The 22,228-nt window shown below is 38.1% G+C and overlaps 1 pseudogene; it reads left to right on the forward strand.

Annotated features, from left to right (window-relative positions):
• The first annotated feature begins 1,175 nt into the window (after positions 1 to 1,175).
• Positions 1,176 to 2,738, forward strand: LOC114027100 (annotated as a pseudogene).
• The last annotated feature ends 19,490 nt before the right edge of the window (positions 2,739 to 22,228 follow it).

Genomic DNA, 22,228 nt, shown 5'->3' on the forward strand with positions numbered 1-22,228 from the left:
AGCTTTTGGTGAGATTTCTCTAGTTCTGAGAGAGGAAAGTTGATGTCTCCCACTAGTATTATTTTATTGTCTATTTCTTCCTGTAACTAATTTAAGTCCTTTAAAAATGTAGATGCTATACCATTTAATGCGTATATGTTTAGTATTGTATTACTTCATTTTCTGTTACCTTTTTAGCAAGATTTAGTTTTTTTCTTATATCTTTTAATTAGATCTATTTTTGCTTGTTCTGACATCATGATTGCAATTCCTAGTTTTGTTTTTTTTTTTTTTTTACTACAGCTGGAGCATATTAGATTATGCTCTAGCCCCTTACATTTATCCTGTGTGTGTCACTGTACTTCAAATGAGTTTCTTGTAAACAGCATATTGAAGGATTCTGATTTTTAATCTATTCTGCTATCCACTTCTATTTTATGGGTGAGTTCATCCCATTCAAATTTACAGTTATGATAACTAACTGTGTATTTCCCTCCATCCTACTTTCCTCTTGTTTATCTTTCTCTCTGTCTTGCTTTTCACCCTGTACTATAGCCAGTAGCAACATTATTGTAAGATAATCAACCCTGAATGACTCAGTTATTCTCAGCAATACGATGATCCAAGACAATTCTGAAGAACATATGATGAAAAATGCTAGCAACATATAGAGAAAGAACTGATAGAGTTTGAATGCAGATTGAATCATACTTTTTAAACTTTACTTTTATTGTATTTTTTTAACCTATATCTTCTTCACAATGTGGCTATGAATATTTTCCAAGGTGGTACATGGAAGGTAGGCAGGGAAAGGATTTGGAACTCAAAATTAAAATAAAACAAATTTTAAAAATTGTTTTTACATGTAATTGAAAAAATTTTAAACATTAAAAAAGAAACAGATTGGGTCTTTATTTTAAGTCAAACCAAGATTTCACATGTAAATACTATTGAAAGATTATTTCTTAATATCTCCATATGCTTTCAAAGGTACTGGGGGGGAGAGGTTAGATTAAATAATAACCACCACAATAAGAATAATAGCTAAAATTTGTAGACTACTTTAAGACTAGTGACATGTTTTATATGCATTACCTCATTTGTTCCTTATAATAACTCTGTGAGTTAAGTAATTAAATGGAAACATGTGAGGGTAGAATGACAAAAACCTCAATACTATGTACCACCAGAAAACTATGAGGTGAGCCTATTTCTGAGCCAGAGTTTTAGCATGCTTCTTGCTAGACCTAATGCCAGAGTGCATGTGACTCTGAGGCTGAAGCTAAGAGCATAGACATGTCTGTCCTGGGTGGAAAGCGAGACTGAAAGGACAGCAGTTGAAGGTAGAGCTTAACCCTGTCCCTCTCATTACCCACATCTCAGGTTATGGACACCAAGACCCCAGCAGAAAGCAACTGGGACTTGTCCTGGTGGGTTAAACAGGAGCTGGGAAAAGTACGACAGGGAACAGCATCCTTGGAAAACGAGCATTTGAGGCAAGACTAGCAGCAAAGTCGGTGACCAAGAACAGCGTGAAAACAAGCAGATTGTGGAATGAGCGAGAAATTGTAGTTGTGGATACTCCTGGGATTTTTGACACCCATGTGTCTGATGTGGACACTTCAAAGGAGATCAGTCGCTGCCTCATTATGTCCTCCCCTGGGCCTCATGCCATCATCCTGGTGGTCCCACTCAGTCGTTATACCAAGGAGGAACAAGATGCAGTAAAGAAGATCCTGAGGATTTTGGGTTCCAAAGCCAAGAAATATATGATCCTTTTATTGACCCGGAAGGATGATTTGGAAGGTTCTGATTTGCATCAATACTTAGGTGAAACTAGGAATGAAGCTTTGAAAGACTTGATTGGTCAGTTTGATGGAAGATACTGTGCATTCAACAACCGAGCAACTGGAAGTGAGCAAGAGTCCCTGCTAAGAGACCTTCTCAGCTTGGTTGAGGAAGTAGTACAGAAGAATGGAGGGAGGCTCCTGCTACACAAACCAGATGTATCAACTGGCTGAGAAGATTCAGAAAGAAACTGAAGCATTGCAAAGATCCTACATGCAAGACCGGGAAAGACTGAAAAAGGAAATAAGACAGGAATATGAAGAGGAAATCAAAAACTTAAAGGATGAACTAGAGCAAAAAGAAAGAAAAGAAAATATGTTTAGGGATCTTGTAGAAAAAGAAGCTTTCTATGCAAATAAGCGAAGAATTGCCAGACATGAGGTTGTGAGCCAACATAAATTCAATGAAAGAATCATGGATATCTTGACATCAGGAGTTTCTGCCATTCAAAACATATTTAAGGTTTAAGGAAAACCATCTTTTGCTCTATGCTCTAACTTCTTCTATTAATCCTCAATCCTCTTCCTGGGATTTTTCTCAATTCTCCACAATCCTCAGTCCTCAACTCAGCTCCCCTGAATCAGTTCTACAGCTCAGGTCTTCAAGAATAAAGATGGTTGTCAATAATTTATCATGAGAAATGTCCAGATTTCTCTGAGAATAAAGGAATAGGACCCCTTTTTTGTGAAAATTGAGAGAAAAAAATTTTTTTACTGCTTTGGGGACTCTTCCACCAAGATCTGGAGGAAAGTAAGGAATACAGAGCAAAGCTTGTACTAGGAAATCAGCTCTACTTCCCATGTCTTCTCTTTAAAAGCACCATACCAAAATGGACAATTTTACTTACATAAAATTTAAAAGTTTTTGTGCAAGCAAAACCAGTACAGCTGACATTAGAAAAGAATCAGTAAATGGGGAAAAAAATCTTTGCAACATGCTTCTCTACTAGAGGTCTCATTTCTAAGATATCTGGCAAACAGATTCAAATATATAAGAATAAGAACCATTCTCCAGCTGATGTGTTCAAAGGAAACAAACATTTTCCAGAGGTAAAAAATCCAAACTATCAATAACCATATAAAAATGCCCTAAATTACTAATAAGTTTTAGAAATGCAAATTGAAACAGCTCTGAAGTTCCATCTCATATGTATCAAATTGCAAAATTGACAAAAAAGAAAATGATAAATGCTGGAAGGGCTGTAGGAAAACATTCACATTAGTACACTGTTGGTGTATTGAGAACAGCTGAGAGAGAACAGGTCCAGACATTCTAGAAAGCAAATTGGAAGTAGGCCACCAAAGCTGTTAAACTGTTCATATTCTTTGATTCAGTAATATCATTGCTAGATTCTATATCCCCAAAGAGATTAAAAAAAAGAGGACTCAGATGTACAAAAAATTTATAGCAGTCTTTTTTGTGGTGTCAAAGAATTGGAAATTGAGAAAGTGAACATCATTTGGGCAGTGGTTAAGAAATTACTGTACTTGAACATGATGAAATACTATATGGTATATTATACTTTAAGAAATTATGAAGGGGGTAGTTTCATAGAAAGCTGGGAAGACTTATAGGCATTGATTCAAAATGGAGTGATCAGTACTAGAACAATTTATACCATGACAACATTATTGTAACAAACAAATACCTTTGAAATATTTAGGAACTCTAAACAGCACATTGACTAATCATAATTCCAAAAGACATGTGATGAAACATGTTGCATGCCTCCTAATTACAGAGGTGATGAGTTCAGAGTACAGATTGAGATATGTCTCATTTTTGTAAAATGTCAGCAATGTGCAAATAAGTTTTGCTTGACTATGTATGTTTGTAATAGGTTTTGTTTCTCTTTATTTCTCAATTCAGGTGAAAGGGAAGAGAGGTGAGAAGGAGACAGAGTAGATTTTCATCCATTGAAAAAATAATTTTTTCTAATAAAAAAGAGCAAAATACCAACTGGATGCAGGACTTCACCTTTCCATTACTAATGACATCAAGAAACATTTCATATTAGCTATTCTCATTGACTTTTAGCAGTTATCTCCTTATATTAATGAAGTGATATTCCAAGGGTGAGGAAATGAAATCATATTCAATTATCTTCATATTCAGTAAGGCTGGAGTTGCCCAGAGAGTTCCTATGTTATAATGAGATGACTTATCTCATTATTCATTTACTGAAGTTTACAGAATTCTCTCATTGGTTGTTAATGATACTAAAAATAACAGTGATGATGATGATGATGATGATGACAATAACTCATGTATAGAGTTTTTAAAAATTTACAAAGCCTTTCCTCTCAGAAACTTTGTGAGACTATGGCAGGTGTCATCCCAATTTTACAGATGAGGAAACTGAGGCTCAGAGAGACTAAATGAGTTATTCATTGTCATATGCCTAGTAAATGTACAGAATAGTATTCAAATCTGCATCTCTCCTCACTCCAAGTCCAATACTTTTTCTATTATAGTGTCACCTTTCCTGTTAAATTAGTGTTGGCTAAAAGTCTCAGAATTCAATCTGCCTAGTACAGATCATTTTCAGTGTATAATCATAGGATAAATGGAGTAACCAAACTGTAATGACCAGAGAAGGTAAAAGAAGGACATTTACTCAGAAGATGAGAAAATGTAGTTCCATGTATTTATTCTCATTCTACTAGATTATATGCTTCAAATAATAAAAGTTCATTTTTGTCATTTTCCAGGAGTTATTTCTGTGGGGTGTTGGCGTGAGGAGAATTGGGGGAAAAGGGGGAAAGAACATTGCCATTTCTCTAGACAAATGCAGGAAGATGTCTTCCAGGTAAAATTTCTGGTTGTCTTGTGGGCAAGAGTTGGTTTATTCCCCATGGTAATGACCCTTGCTTTGCAATTCTTCATGTTCAGTGTCCATTGACCTTTCTTGGACCCAATCTCTGCTGACCACACCCATTCCCAAGAACTCTTCTCTCCAGTTTCAGGAGGTTGATTTTTTTTTGAAGTATTTATTAATTTTCAGTCACATTGGTTAGGTCCTTGCCTTGAATCAGAGCTCCAGTTATCTGAAGTCAGATCCTCATAGTTGAATGACAGAACCTCTTGATTCAGAACAACATCCTGGAGAACATTTCATTGGACTCTTGATGGTTCTTCCAGCTTCCTTTTGTCCTCTCAAGGTCACTCTCCCAACTTCTGCCTGATATCAAGATTTAGGGATCTGATGGCATGTCTCTTACAAATCCTAAAAATACCTCAGACTATTATAATATGCTCTTAGAAAAACATAGTGCCTGTATGATGGTGGGAGATTATCCTCACTCTTTCATCTACAACTCTTCTCATTCTGTCAAATGTACATATGTCTGCCAGGTAGTGGAATTCTGATTTGCAGTGGCCCTGAACTTCATATTTCTCCTCCCTCTTCTTGTTCTGATGCTTCCATAGCCCAATGGCCATATAAATAACCATTTGTGATCAACTAATTGATCTCAAAGCCTTGCCTGCTTGTTTTTCAAGTCAACTATTGATGGCATGATGGTGAATGGCTTCAAGATCATGCTATAAGATGACCATCAGTCGAAGGACCTGAGTTTATTTAGTCTGGAGAACAAAAGATTTGGTGTTAGATTGGGTTAGACAAGTATTTTCAGGTTTATTTTTCTTTGCCCCAGATGGAAGAACCAGAAATAATGAGTGGACATTCCAGAGGCAGATTCTAGCTCAATGTAAGGAAATGTTAAAAACTTATTTCTATCTAAGAATAGAAGGGGCTGCCTCTGGAGCTGATGGGCTTCAAATGACCTCTGGAGAAGTATTTTTAGGGGATGATATAAAGATTTTGTTAGTCAGATATGGATAAGTTATACCCCCTCCCTGCATCCCTAGGAGCTCAAAATCACATCCCAAAGTCCTTTCCAAGGATCCTTGAAGTCAAAACTATTTTCATAATAATGCTAAGACATTTCCATTTCCAATATGTTAAATATTGTTAGGTATAACCCACAAAAACAAAAGCTTATTGATATCTTCAATAATCTTTATAATATAAAGGAGTCCTGAGGACAAAAAGTTTGGCAACTCCTCTTATACATCACAAACCATAGCCACAGCTGGCACCAAGTTGGATGTCCCTTCCCCTTCCTCCGCTGCCCCAGGAACTATGAGGTTACCTGGAACACTTCAGTCAGAACTGGTGCCCATAAAAACTGCTCTGCCCCTTCTCTGCCCCTACCTGACATCTTCCTTCCAATGCCTCCTTTTACTCTTCTGGTTACACATTGACATACCATATCTGCCTTTGTCTGAGTGGCTTGAAAACTCCCTTTCTATTTCAACCCTTAGGTACATTGTCCACTTTCCAATGGTGGTAGGTCAATTATGGAATTCCCCTGAAATTTTAGCTTAAAAAAAGAGGCAACAGTATAGTTTAGTGGTTATGGAGTTGGAAGCAGGAAGATCTAGTTTCAAGACCTATTTCTGTCACATCTTACCTGGTTTAATTAAGTCCCCAATGCTATAGGCAACTCTCTAAGACTGGAAGTTGCAGAGAAAATGATAACCACACAACTCAAATGTCAGGGCAACACCAATGTAGCACTTGGTCAAAAATAGACAGATCTCACCAACACCCCAGCAGGGATCTTCAAAACAGCCTGGAGGAGGAATGCATCTGCCTTTGGAACCCAGCCATCCTTTTTGTAGGGCAAGATGAACATGTCAAACATGTAGAGATGAGGATGCTGGAGCCAACCTCAGAACAAGAGTGCCCATGAATCCTGCCTCCAAGCCGGTCTCCCCCACCCTGACAAAATCCCCCCCCCCAAAAAAATCCCTGCAGTCGCCCCTCCCTTCTGAAGATCTGGATTATCAGACAGAAAACCAGCATGTGCTGGTTTCCAAAATGGAAATAAATATGATTTATCAAGCAGGCTATACCTACGTTCCAAGTCCAGACAACAAGGATAATTTTGCCTCCTCTTCTTTCTCTAATGTTAATGATGGTTTAGGAAGTGAATCTCTTTCCAGTCTAAGAAAGATGAAGCTTCATTGAAAATTCAGAAATACAGTCTTTGGAGACCTGTAGCGTGGATTCATCTCATTCTGGCGGCCACCTCAGTTGCCTGCCTTTTCAGAATCCTTCTCCAGGTCAGTAGTTGGGTATGGAGACATTTACTTCAACACTGGTTCCATGTTATTGAGTGGAGATAAAGACCATAGATTTGAGTGGAGTTGCAGTCCAATTGCGGCTCTGGCCAATAGCAGGGACCCTGCCATAGGGCCTGAGAGCACTCACTCTTTGCCAGCCAAGATGCAAAGCTCAAACTAGGGGGGAAATTTTCAGGAAAGACCAGTGGGCTCTAGCCTTCTGCACAAACAGAAGTGATCTTCCCCTTGCCTCCAGGACCCTGGCTATTCCCAAAGATACAGGGGATACATTAGCACATCTACAAGCAGAGAATGAGGCAGAGGGTTGCCCTCCTGAGTAGCCATTTTTCCTCAGGCACACTATTTTTAATCTGGAAAGACTTTTCTTAGCTGCGGTTTTAGGCAGCAGTCCAATAGACTTGCATAATGTTAATTCAAGAACAGCTTTATTTTATATGTGGAAAAGGGTCTTGCATGGAATAGTTTTAAAACAAAAAACCTCACATACAAAAACACCACCTTGGATTAAATTCATGCTATTCTGAAAACTAGATCTCTGGATTGTACTTAGCAATTTTATTTTGTATTTTTGCAGGTATTAGTATACCTAAACTTGGGGACACAAGCATTTTATGACCCTATTGCAGATCTTCTGAACTATGAACATCTGTGTTTTTTCTTTGTAAATTTGTAAAATTTTTATGTAAAAGCAAAGTTTGCCAAGAATCAGAAAGGGCACTGACTTATTGGGTATTTTTCTTTTTACAAAGCTATATTCACCCCAATGTCTCTGGCAGTCTTTGGACCTTCTTCCAATGTGATTGTGAAAGGTGTACTTTGTCCTCATTTGAGAAAATAGAACACAATATTTCTCTTGATCCAAGTTCTGTTAAAAAAAAAAGTCCCTGTTATTTTTCTTTCGAATTTCCAAATTATTGTGTAGCCTAGCAAAATGCTAAAGTGACACAATGGGCTATATATACAAACTATGTTGTGGTGAGGAGGGAAAGTAAGTGCCTTAACAGGTCAGCTTAAAGTTTGGAAAAATAGCTTTTACAACTCATTTTTCAAAAGGAGATTGGTGCCTTGAATGGAAGAGAGCCCACTCTCAATTCACCTAATGCCCACCCTCCCCCACCCATCACCCCTCATTCTTTTCCCCCTTGCCCACCCACCTGCCTGCCCTTGGGTTGGGTGACTAGTCATTACCACCTCCATTAAAAAAGGGTGAAACTGAGAACAAAAAAGGATAAAGCTCCTCTCAGTGCATTTTGCTACTTGTCAGAAGTTCTGCTCAAAGAGTTTGGTGAGGGATCTGACTAAAAGCATTAAGGTGAAAGAGGATTTTTATTTTATCTGTGAGGTTCAGTCAGCCATTCTATCTCCATTCCCATGGATACTTGAGAGTTGACAATAAAAACCAAGGTCAGTAACAGAATGGGAACAGTCCTATTAGAAGAGATAAGGGACAGAAAGAGCATTGTGAATTTATCTAATTACCATTTATTCATTTCCTATCAGCCTGCTCCACGTATTTCATTGGTTGAATGACAGCCATTGCCCAGAATGATTGCAGAGCTGGCAAAAGAGGGAAACATTTTGATAACAGTTGCCCTTTACTCCCCCCTTCTTCTAGATAAAATTTGACATGACATGTCCTGAGTTCTTCTGCCAAGTGTTTATGGAGTTTTAGCTCATTTTAACATTGTTTTTCTTTTGTAAAATAGAAGAGAATGGTCGAATAATCCTTATTTAAGCTGCAAGTGGTACCAATTTTAACTCTTTGCTCACAAAGGATCATCTAAAAGGGTAGCCAAATGTAAATAAACAAGGGTTTCAATTATAACTAAATAGAAAATGTCATCCCTGGAAATTAGAGTTGGGCCATTTAGATATTCTGATGATAATTCAGTGCCTGATTTGGAGTTTTAACTTGGAAAGATTACTCAATCCAAACAACCCATAGTATAAGTTAATTTTCATTTCCAAACATGCTTTCTCCACTCTTACAACTTTAGGCTCTCTCCCTCAGGAAAAACTTGAACCCCATTTTATGCAAAAGGATTTCAGAACAACATGTGGAAAGAATCTGATAAATGAATGTAACTGTTAAAACTTAATGCACATTCATAAACTTTTTTGAATGATAAAACCTTCCATTTCACTGCTATGAAATGAGTTGGTATCAGTTGGCTTTTAATTTTTGGTGGAGTTTTTCTGGGGGAAGGTAAGGATGGGGTAGAAGGAAAAAATCCCAAAGTTTTATTTGAACTTTAAGTTACTAACAATTTCATAATTAATTATTACATTGCAGAGGTGAAGAAAAAAATCTATAAAATTAGCCATATAGGTACAGCATTCAAGTCTCTGAAGTTAAGTAAGGTGAGTCTGGTAGCTTTTGACTTTGCTGTAAATGACAGTATCTAAGTTATTCCTCATAGACACACTAGAAAATCCTGCTGCCCATAAGCAGCCAACCTGGAGATGAAGATATTTATGTGACATGAATAGCCTGTGTTTTCAAAAAATTAAATATTTTATATAAAATTGGGGAAAAAAGAAAATGAAAAGCAGTATTAGTCAAAATTCCTAATTCAGGAATTCTCTCAATCAGTGAACTCACAGGTCCAGTCCCTATTCCTTTCCCTACTAGTCAAAAAGAGAACCAACCAATCAACAAGCAATATGATAGGTACTGTGCTAGGTGCTAGAGATAGAAAGCCAAAAGTGGAAACATCCTTGTTCTCAAGGAGTTTACCTTCTATTAATGGAAACCAACTTTCTGACATGATTTGGGGATTTCAGGTAGTGGGGAAAAAAAAAAAGGCAAGAAGTGCTGACTTCTTCCTCTAGCTCACGCACCTGTGAAAAGTGAGGGAGAAGTTATTCTTTCCCTACCACCTTTTCTACTTCCCTTGGGCAGACCTGCCTTCTATCAACTGATTATTTGTAATACTGTGGGTGAAATAATATAGCTCTCTAGCACCCCTTCCCCATCATCAAATCATCATGGCTACCAACTTGCAGTTTCAACTTAGAAACTAAATGGAGAATTCAGCTCTATATGGCTTTTTCTTCTGAGTGCTATAAGATGATCTTCAGTTGAAGTACTTGGGGTTCTTCAGCATGGAGAAGACAATCTTTGGAGTCAGGTGTTGGGTGGGGGTGGGGGTGGTTGAAGGACTCTGCCCAAGTCAATGAGAATTTATTAAGTGCTCAGTGTTTTCCAGGCACTGTGCTGCGCACTAGGAATACAAATACAAGTTAAACAAAAGGCAGTCTGACTTTAAGGAGCTTACATTCTACTGAGGGAATAACACAACAAAGAGAACTAAAAGAAAGAGGAGTACCAATACAGGACCATGGAAAAAAAGCCTGGAAGGAAAGGAGTGAAGCCTGAAGAGGAATGAAGAAATGGCTGACCCAGGACTTTTTCTTAAAATAGAGGTTCTGAGAGGGACCAAAGAAAGGCCTGTTCCTAGGGGATTCATGGGTAGAGAGTATTTTCAGTGAGAAATCCAGAAATAAAGTGAATTGCCAGGGTTAGGAGGTTTCTATGACATGGTAGAAAAAGTCTAAAGAACCAGGAATGTTGTTGTTGTTGTTGTTGTTGTTATTTGTTCTTTGTGTTCAAAGAAGACCAAATGACATAATGATGTCAATGTACAATGTGCCTGTGGATCATCATATCAATATGAACTCAGAAGGCTCTACCACAAGTTGGACACAGATACTCCATAGAATTGTTTGGGAGCAAGATGTCTCTAAATTTGCATCTCTCACATTTCTTTTGAGCCACCACAATTCTGTTTTGCTCACAGAGCACAGTGCTTTCTTGGATGGAGGTTCACCATGATGGTTGATCCTGTGCCAGTATTTACCATGTCTCACAACTGATTCCAAACTTCTTCAGGGAGACCTTGAGAGTGTCCTTGTATTGCTTCTGTTGACCACCATGTGAGTACCTGCCTTGTGTGAGTTCTCCGTAAAATAAACTTAAAGGCAAATATATATTTGGCATTCAAACAATGTGCCTAGGCCATCAAATTGTCACTCTCTGCACTTGAGGTCAAAAGTTTGGCAGTTCAGCTCAAGAAAGGACCTCAGTGTCCAGGACCTTGTCTTACCAGGTGATATTCAGAATCTTCCTAAGACAATTCAAATGGAATTAGTTCAATTTTCTGGAATGATGCTTATAGACTGTCCAGGTTTCATAGACATGAAGCAATAAAGTCAGCACAATGGCTCTATAGGCTTTCAGTTTTATCTTCTTTCCCTCATATTCTTTTGGAGTCTCAAATACTGGACTAGTTCTGGCAATGTGTGCATCAACCCCATCATCTATATATACATTCCTTGAAATTATACCACCATGAAAAATAAACTTATCTACAGCATTCAAAATTTTTCTATTTGCAGTAAATGATGGTTCCATGTATGGATGGTGTGCTGGTGGAGAACCTCTGATTTCTTGGTGTTGATCATTAGGCCAAAATTAGCACAAGTAGCATAGAATCAATCCATACTTTGTCGCATCTCAGCCTCAGAGGGTGCACTGAGTACACAGTCATCTGCAAACAAAAAGTCATACACCAACTCTCCCTGCACTTTAGTCTTGGTTTGTAACCTTTTCAAGTTAAATAATTTTCTATCAGTGGGGTTGTTGCTCTTGATGTTGTTTTCATCTGACAACATCACTGAAAATATCATGCTAAAAAAGAATAGGAGCAAGCACATGGCCCTGATTCACTCCACTGGGGATGGGGAAAGTGCAAGAGCATTGTCCATTATCCAGAGCCTGAGCAAGAATGCCTTTGAGAAACTCACATACCATGATGATGATCTTCTCTGAGTGACCAAATTTCATCATGATTTTTCACATGCACCGGCAACTGACAGTATCAGAGGCCTTAGTTAGATCAAGAAATATTGTGGATTTGGGTTCAATTAGCATTTCTTTTTGAAGCTTGGTTTGTAGCTCTTTTTACATTATTGTCTTCTTTTGAGTTTATGTGTTAATCCTCCCTGCCACTGTAGTAACTTTCTATGTTGTTGTTGTTTGCTCATTTTCTAGTGTATTTCTTAACCTTTGACTTTATGTTAAGGATGGGTTCTGCTCATCTTGTGAGGGGGAAGCACTGTCAAAAACTTCAGGCTTTTGGTTCTGCTGTTTTCAGATCTAGCTGTGGGGGTTTGCAAGTTTTTGGTGCTTCCAAAGTGTTGTGATCCAGGAAGAGATGAGGTCACTGCTCTTCTGATCTCAGTTCTGTGTTCTGGTCTTTAACCAAGAAGATCTACTGGTCCCCTGTAGCTGCATGAACTAGCACCTCTCTTTGACTTGGAGCTGTGACCAGAGCCCCTGCTCATTTGTGACCAATGACCAGTGCTCCTCTCCTCCCTGGAAATGCAACACAGAACTGTGAATGGGCAATGGAGTTGCCAATCAGCTCCAGTTATATCCAGTGCCAGCAAAGAGTCCATTGTAATCTCTTGCTGACCAGTTGTTTGACCCCTTTACCATCTCTGGGCTGAGAGTTCCTGAAGTTGCTGCTACTGCCCTGAACTTAGAACTATTCATCAAAAATACACTCTCTAAAGCAAAAAGAAAAGCAATCCAGTAGACCTTAGGGGTCATCACACTGTCCCTAGGTTCAAAATGAGCTAATGATTATACTAAGACATTACATGAGGCAAACAAAGGTTGCCATCTCGCCAGGATACATACCAACTGCAAAACTTGTATTCCCCTCTGTTTTTCCTTCTCTAACTAGAAGTGGTAGCTGAAAGTGACAGACACATGGAGAAGCTTCACCTCTCTTCAACTCCAGTTTATCTTGAAGGATTAGTTGCCACTGACATTCTTATCAAAACAACAACAAAAAGCAGTGATCTGACCCACTAAACAAGAATCACCCTACACGGCTCACTGTTTCTAGCTACCACAGTTCAGACAAAATGTTTTCAGTCCCCTGCTGTCTTTGAAGTTCTCCTTCTCAATTCCTATGCCAGATTCCTTTCTCAGATTTCTTTTCCTTCAATCACTCAGTGATGGTCTTGACTTTCAGTGACTCACCTTTAAATTAGAAAGGTAACAAATCCCCAAAATCCTCCTATGAGAATGATTGAATGAGTTGTGGTATGTGATTGTGATGGAATACTATTTTGCTATAAGAAATGACAAACAGAGTGGTTTCAGAAAAAACCTGGGAAGACTTATAGAACCTGATGCAAACTGAAGTGAGCAGAAACAAGAGAACATTGTACACAGCAGTTGCAATATTGTGTGATGATCAACTGTGAATGACTTAGCTATTCTCAGCAATACAAGGATACAAGACAATTCTGAAGGACTTATGATGAAAAATGCTATCCACCTCCAGAGAAAGAACTGATGGAGTCTGAAGGCAGACTGAAGTATACTTTTCTATTTTCATTATTTTTCTTGTTCTTTTTTTTCTGTCTGTGTTCTCTTTTGTTCTTTTTTTTCTGTCTGTGTTCTCTTTTGCAATAGCTAATACGGAAATATGTTTTGCAAGACTCCACACGTATAATCTATATCAAAGTGCTTGCCTTCTGGAGAAGGGAGGAAAAGGAGGAAGGGAGGGAATTTGAAAATCAAAATTGATGAAAAACAAATGTTAAAAATTATTTTCAAATATTATTGAGAAAAATAAAAACATTCTCTAAAAATTATAAAAGACAACCCCCACAAATTCCCACATGAAACAAATAAAACTCATACCTGTCTTCAAATGTTTGTGATTTTACTTTAGTTTAATCCTTTTTACACAAAAAAGAAAGAACAGGTAAATGCAAATGAATTAATGTAGCAGAAACCCCTGTAATTCTAAGTCATCAATACAGTTTAACATTTCATTTTCTGACCTTTAAACTATTTTTTCATACTCATATATTTCCATTTTTTTAAGAAATAAAAGTCTTTTTCCAACTCTTTGTATACAAATGAAGCATAGTTCTGCATCACTCACCAGGTCGGTCAGGAAGTAACCATTTGTTAAGCACTTGCTATGTGCTAGGCATTTTACTAAGCACTGTGGATCCAAAGAAAAGAGCTTATATTCTGATGAACAAGACAGCATGTAAGTAACTAGGTACATGAAAGGTAGATACAGATTAGGAGGAAGGTAAGCAGCTAGGGGCTCCAGGAAAGGCTTCCTACAGAAGGTAATAGTTGAGCTGGATCTGGAAGGAAACCAAGGAATCCAAAGAGGCAGAGATAAGGGAGAGGTCTGGAAGTGAGGAGAACAGTCAAGTATGAGGGATAGTCAGTACAAAGGCATGGAGATGGGAACTGAAGAATCTTGTTTGGGGAACAATATATAGGCCAGTGTAGCTAGATCTTTGAGTGCATGGAGTGGAGCAAAGTGTGAGAAGATTTGGAAAGGTAAGAATGGGGCCAGGTGATAAGGAGGTTTAAATGCCCAGTAGAGGAGTTTAGATTTGATTCTAGAGGTAAGAGGGAGCCCTGGGGGATCATTGAGAGAGCAGGGTCTGGGGAAGAGGTGACATGATCAGACTTACCATTTAGAACAATTGCCTTGGAAGCTGAGTGGAGGGTGCATTGGAATGAGGAGAAACTTTAGACAGGAACACCAGTCAGATGGTCATAGTCCAAGGGAGAGGTTATGAGGGCTTTAACTTGAGTGATAGCTATGGGAGTAGAGAGGAGGGCATATATACATATATAAGAGAGATATCTTGAAGGTAAGAACAGCAAGATTTGGGAATAGATTGGATATGTGAGGTGAGGGAAAGTGAGGAGTCCAGAAAAACACTGAGGAGTGAGTCTGGGTGACCAGAAAGATGGTGGTGCCTTCAAGAGTATTAGGCAAGCTCATAAGAGGGGAGAGTTGGGTAAGGGGTGAAGGAATAGAAGAAATTCTGTTTTCAACATGTTGATTTTATAATGCTTATGAGACATCCAGTTCAAGATGTTCAAGAGGCAATGGGTGATTTGATTCATGACTAGAGGGCTGGAGAGAAACTAAAGCTGCATATATGGGCCTGGGAATCATCTGCATAAAGACAATAATTGACCATGTATGGGAACTGATGGGAAATAGGAAATAAGACCACCAAGTAAGATAGTATAAAGCAAAAAGAGAAGAGCACCCATGGCAGAGCCTTAGAGGACACTCATGGTTATTGGACATGACAAATGTTTGTTCAGTCATTTCAGACTCTCCAAGACCCCATTTGGAATTTTCTTGGCAAATATATTGGAGTGATTTGCCATTTCCTTCTCCAGCTCAATTTATAGATGAAGAAACTGAGGCAAATTGGGGTAGGTGACTTGCCCAAAGTCACACAGCTAGTGAGTGTCTGAGGCCAGATTTGAACTTACAAAAAGGAGTCTTCTTGACTCCAGGCCCAGCACTCCATCTACTTGCCACTTAGCTGCCCCATGACATAAATGAAGAACTAGCAGAGGAAATTAAAAAGAAGTCAGAAAGAGAAGAGGTGAAACAGGAGAGAAGAGTGTCATAAAGCCTAAAGAGATGTTCTAGGAGAAGGTGATCAATAGTGTCAAATGCTGTAGATGAAGCTTGGGGGGAAGGCCATTAGGTATGACAATTAAGAAATAACTGGTAACTTTGGAGAGGATTGTATCAGTTGAATAATGAGGTCGGAAGCCAGATTGGAGAGGTTTGAACAGTGAGTTAGAGAATAGGAAGTGGAGGCATAGAATGTAGATTGTAGGTGACTTTTTCAAAGAATTTAGTGACACAGGGTAAGAGATATATAGGATGATTGCTAACAAGGATGGTAGGATCAAGTGAGGATTTTTTTTTTGCTTTAAATATTTTTCCCACAATTATATATCAAGAAAAATTTCAGCATTAATTTTTACAAGATTTGAGTTCCAAATTTTTCTCCCTCCCTGCCTCCCCTCCCCTCTTCTGAAAATAGTAGGCAGTTTGATATAGTTTATAGATATGCTATCACATAAAGCAAGTTTCCAAACTCACTACAGTTGTGGAAGAAGAAATAGATCAGAAGGAAAAAAAAACATGAGAAACAAAATAGTAAGTGAAAAAAATGCTTCCATCTGCATTCCCTGAGTCCATCAGTTCTTTATATAGATATGAATAGTATTTTCCTTTATGTGTTCTTTGTACTTGTCTTAGATCATTGTGTTGCTCAGAAAAGCTGAGTCATTCATAGTTGGTCATCACATGATGTTGCTGATACTGTGTACAATGTTTTCCTGGTTCCACTCATTTCACTTTGCATCTGGTGTACAAGTCTTTCCAGGTTTTTCTGAAAGGTGCCTGTTCCTCATTTCTTATTGCACAATAGTATTCTATTAAATTCATATACCACAGCTTGTTCATCTTTTCCCCATCTGATGGGCATCCTTCTCAATTTCCAATATTTTGCCACCATGAATAGGGCTGCTATAAATATGTTTGTACATGTAGGTCCTTTTCCCTTTTTTATGATCTCTTTGGGATCTAGACCTAGTAATGGTATTACTGGATCACAGGTTATGCACATTTTGATTACCCTTTGAGCATAGTTCAAAACTACTCTACAGAATGGTTGGATCAGTTCTCAACTCCATCAATAGCTCATCAGTGTCTCAGTTTTCCCACAACTACTCCAACCCAACATTTGTCATTTTCCTTTTCTGTCATGTTAGCCAATCTGATTGGTGTGAGTTGATATTTCAGAGTTGTTTTAGTTTGCATTTCTCTAATGAAAAGACATTGAGACTGCTACTTCATATGCCTAGAAATAGCTTTGATTTCTTCTTCTGAAAACTGCCTATTCATATCTTTTGATCATTTATCAATTGAGGAATGGCTTGTTTTCTTATAAATTTGACTCAGTCCTCTATATATTGGTGAAATGAAGCCTTTATCAAAAACATGCTCTAAAGATGTTTCCCAGGTTTCTGCTTGCCTTTTAATCATGGTTGCACTGGTTTTGTTTGTACAAAAGCTTTTCAATTAAATATGATCAAAATAATCTGTTCTACATTTTTAATGTTCTCTATCTTTTGTTTGGTCATGAATTTTTCCCCTCCCCATAGCTCTGACAGTCAGACTATTCCTTGCTCATCTAATTTGATTGCGTCATTGTCTTGGTACCTTTTAGCAAGATGTAGTTTATGTCTTTAATTACGTCTATTTTGGATTTTACTTTGTCTAAGATCAGGATTGTTGCTCCTGCTTTTCTTTTTAACTTTAGCTGAAGCATAATAGATTATGCTCCAGCCCCTTACCTTTACTCTGTGTGTGTCTCTGTGCGTGAAGTGCTTTTCTTATAAACAACACATTGTAGAGTTCTGGTGTTTGATCCACTCTGGTATCCACTCTTGTTTCATGGGAGAGTTCATCCCATTCACAAATTATGAATACTATTTGTGTATTTCCCTCCATCCTATTCTTCCTCCCATTTCTCCTCTCTCTCCTTTTACCCTTTCCTACCTAACCAGTGTTTTGCTTCTGCCTACCACCTCCCCTGATCTGCCCTTCCTTCTGTCAGTCTCCATACCTGACCTTTACTTAATGTCCTCCCCTCCAACTTCCCTGTCAAGTTAGAGATTTCTATATCCAACTGATTCTGTATATTGTTCCATCTTTAAAGCAATGCTGATGAGAGTAAGGTTCAAGCAACACCCATTGCTCCCGCTCCCATCTTCCTCTCCACTCCAACTGGTCTTTCTCACTTCTTCGTGTGCGATAATTTAGCCCATTCTACCTCTACCTTCCTTTTGCATCCATTGGCTCCTCTTTTTCCTCCCTTAATTTTTTTGTCATTCACTCAAATTCACCTTATACACCTCTGTCTAGGTATATTTCTTCTATGTGTACTGTTAGTGATACAGTTTTTAAGAGTTACAACTATCATCTTCCTGTGTAGAGATGCAAGGAGTTTAGCTCTATTGAATTCCTTATATTTTCTTTTCCCTTTTTACCTGTTTGTGCTTCTCTTGAGTCTAGCTATTTGAAGTTAAAATTTTTGTTTAGTTCTGGTCTTCTCCTTATAAAGGCTTGAAATCCTTCCATTTTGTTGAAAGAACATTTTTTTCCCTTGATGTATTATGCTTAATTTTGCCGGTTAAATGATTGTTGGTTGTAACCCTCACCCCTTCGCCCTCTGGAATAGCATGTTACAAGACCTCTGATCCTTTAATGTTACAGCTTCCAAGTCCTATGTGAACATGATTGTGACTCCTCAATATTTGAATTTTTTCTTTCTGGCCACTGATAGTATCTTTTCCTTGACTTAATTGTTCTGAAATTTGGCTATAATATTCCTTGGGATTTTTATTTTGGGTCCACTTTCCAGAGGTGATGAATGAATTCTTTCAATGCTTATTTTACCCTCTAGTTCCAGAACATCAAGCCAGTTTTCCTTAAAAATTTCTTGAAAGATGCTATCCAGGTACCCCTTTCGATTATGGCTTTTTAGGTAGTCCAATGATTCTGATATTGTCTCTCCTGGATCTATTTTCCAGGTCAGTTGTTTTTACCATGAGGTTTTTTACATTTTCTTCCATATTTTCATTCTTTTGAATTTATTTGATTGATTCATGATGTCTCACAGAGTCATTAGCTTCCACTTGCCCAATTTTCACTTTTAAGGTGTTATTTTCCTCAATTAGCTTTTGTACCCCCCCCCCCCCATTTAGCCAATTGTACTCTTTAAGGAGTTGTTCTCTTCAGTGGATTTTTGTATCTCCTTTTCCATTTGGCCGCTTCTACTTTTTCAGAAGCTTTCTAAGCTGTTGAATCTTTTTTCATAATTCTTTTGTATCACCCTGATTTCTTTTCCCAATTTTTCTTCTATTTCTCTTACATGATTTTAAGCTCATTTTTGAGCTCTCCCATGAGTTCTTTCTGGGCTTGAGCTGACTTCCCATTTTTGTTTGGGGCTTTTCCCATAGGTGTTTAGACATTGTCATCCTCTTCTGAGTTTGTGTCTTGATCTTCCCTGTCACCATAATAACTCTATGGTCAGATTCTTTTTTGTGGTTGTTGTTGCTTGCTCTTTTTTTTTTAATATACCTTTTTCCTTTCTTTTAAACTTGATCTCAGCTCCCAGGGTGGAAGGAACTCTGTCTTGGCTTCTTGTGCCAGAGGCTGTAGGCCTGGTCTGTATACTTGGTAATGTACTGATGTTGCCCTGAGGCTCATACGGAACCCTCGTTTCTAGTGTTGCAATAAGGGTTTGTGATGGGGATTGTGGCTGCTGCTGCAGGAGGCCATAGAGGTCTGACAGCTTACCTGGTGCTAAGCTGGAGCCCTAGTGGTAGCACCTGACTGGCTGAGGCCAGGTAGGGTTTTTCTGTGTTTTCCTGGGGCTGTGCTGAAGCACTCAGAGGCCTGGCCTGGGCAGGAATCCTGACCACCTGGGGCTTTCCTGAAGCACATGATGGTTCTGGGTGCTAAGATATGTGGTGGGGGTGGGGTGTGTCCTGGTGTTGGTGTTTGCCTGCTGCACCATATTGGGACTCAGGATCTCCTGCTAGTTTGCTGAGGTGTGGCTTGTGCCTGGCTTGCAAGGATGCTTCCTGTCCTGGAATGCACTCAATTTTTACCTGAGTGAGATAGACCTTTCTTGCTGATCCTCCACATCTCCCAGCTAAAAGACTGCTTCACCCCTTCTTTCTGTTGGCTCCACTGTTCTAAGATTTGTTCTAGAGTGCTACCATATTTCACTGCATAATTGTCACATTTTTATTCCAATTTTTTTTTTGCAAAAAAGTGGGGTGTGACCATTATGTGAAGCTTTTTTTTTAAAAAAAAAAGTATCAGTATTACTTAAAAATCATTTATGACTATACTGGCAGACAAACTGTACAGTTTAGTTAATGTGGGACAATGCAAGTCTTCTCATATCACATGATTTACTCATGGCAGTTTCACCGGCCCACCCAGTCCCCTTGTGCCTACAGCTCTTCCTGACAATACTGTTAGTACTGCAACACTCTAAACAAATCACACAAGTTTACTTTCAGAAATATACTGACAATATATGTGCACCGAGAATTCTAGGCTCATGACTCATGGTTCACAATGAGTAAGAGATAAATGTGTATCCATACATCACCAGTGAATACATTGCTGCTCTGTTTACCTTTGAAACAGCATGAAGAAGAGAATTATACCATGCAATGACTATGTGATAAAAGGTTACAAATTAATTTTTCAACTGAAAAAAAAAAAGGTGTGCCGATTATGTGGTGGCAATGATTATGCAGTGAAATATGGTATTTTATGGTTATTTGGGAGTGATATGGGAGAGCTAACGTCATTTACTGCTTTCTCTGGCATTTTGCTTCCCAAAGTCCCAAGGGAGGATTTTGAGTTATCAGATTTATGCCACAACTCATTTTCTGCCCAAAGCTGTTCATATTCTATCTGAAAGCTGTGTTTCTTTATAAACATGTAACGAAGGACTGATTAATAAGCCCAGTTCCTATGAGCCTTAGCAGAGAGCAGTTGATGCAGTTCATCACGTGGAAGAAGCAGGGGAATCTGCTTTAGGAAAATTGTGATGAATGTATAATAGAAACGCCTTGGAAAGGCATTTGAAGTATGCATATTTTGGAGTGTGCGCAAACATTCTTTCACTAATTCCTCAACCCATCAATCATATGGTCAGTAGCAGTTTCTTTGAGTGGCTGCATTTGGACATGAATTTGGTAGAAATTTTGTTTCTAGAAAGTTTACTAGGTGTCTGAGCCCACTATCTCCCCAGAGGCCAAGGAGTTATAGGGGAGAGTTTGTCCCTGAGGGGATGGGGGAAGTGTTTGTATTTGTTCTCCTTATATCTTTAAAGTAAATATTCCTTTGTATAAAGCTAATTGATGTTAAGTAGCAAAATAGAACTGTGGCTCTAGTCACTGGTGGCTAAAGGGGAGAAGCACACTCTTTGCAGATGATATGATCATATACTTACAGAATCCTAAAGAATCAAGTAAAAGACTACTTGAAATAATAAACAACTTTAGCAAAGTTGCAGGCTATAAAATAAATCCACATAAATCATCAGCATTTCTATATATTACCAACAAAGCCCAATAGCAAGAGATAGAAAGAGAAATTCCATTTAAAGTTACCGTAGACATTATAAGATATTTAGGAGTCTACCTACCAAAACAAACCCAGGAACTATATGAACAAAATTACAAAGCACTTTTCACACAAATAAAGTCAGATCTAAATAAATGGAAAAACGTCGGTTCCTCATGAGTAGGCTGAGCTAATACAATAAAAATGACAATTCTACCTAAACTCATTTACTTATTCATTGCCATAACAATCAAACTAACAAAAAATTATTTTATAGAGTTAGACAAAATAATAACAAAATTCATCTAGAATCACAAAAGGTCCAGAATATCAAGGAAACTAATGAAAAGAAATCAGGGGAAGGTGCCCTAGCTGTTCTAGATCTTAAATTGTATTATAAAGCAGCAATCATCAAAACTACTTGGTACTGGCTAAGACATAGAGTGCTGGACCAGTGGAATAGGTTAGGTACGCAAGACACAGTAGTCAATGACTATAGTAATCCACTATTTGATAAATCCAAAGATCTCAGCTTCTGAGACTCACTATTTGACAGAAACTGCTGGGAAAACTGGAAAAGAGTATGGCAGAAACTAGGCATAGACCAAAATCTCACACCATATACCAAAATAAAGTCAAAATGGGTTCATGATTTAGATATAAAGGCTGACACTATAAGCAAACTGGGAGAGCAAGGAATAGTTTGTTTACCTTTCAGATATATGGAGAACAGAAGACTTCATCACCAAGCAGCAGATAGAGAACATTATGAAGTACAAAATGGATAATTTTGATTACATTAAATTGAAAAGTTTTTGCACTAACAAATCCAATGCAACCAAGATTGAGAGGGAACTAGAGAATTGTGAAATAATTTTTACAACCAGTCCTTCTGATAAGGGTCTCATTTCTAAAATATATAGAGAATTCAGTCAAATTTATAAGAATACAAGTCATTCACCAATTGGTAAATAGTCAAGGGATATGAACAGGTAGTTTTCAGATGAAGAAATTAAAGCCATCTATAGTCATGAGAAAAAATGCTCTAAATCACTATTGATTAGAAAAATGCAAATCAAAACAACTCTGAGGTACCACATCACACCTATCAAATTGGTCAACATGACAAAACAGGAAAATGATAAATGTTGGAGAAGGTGTGGAAAAATTGGAACACTAATGCATTGTTGGTGGAGTTGTGAAATGATCCAACCATTTTGGAG

Source organism: Vombatus ursinus, unplaced genomic scaffold (assembly GCF_900497805.2).
Source record: "Vombatus ursinus unplaced genomic scaffold, bare-nosed wombat genome assembly UNPS02014852.1, whole genome shotgun sequence".
In the NCBI taxonomy this organism is placed as follows: domain Eukaryota; kingdom Metazoa; phylum Chordata; class Mammalia; order Diprotodontia; family Vombatidae; genus Vombatus; species Vombatus ursinus.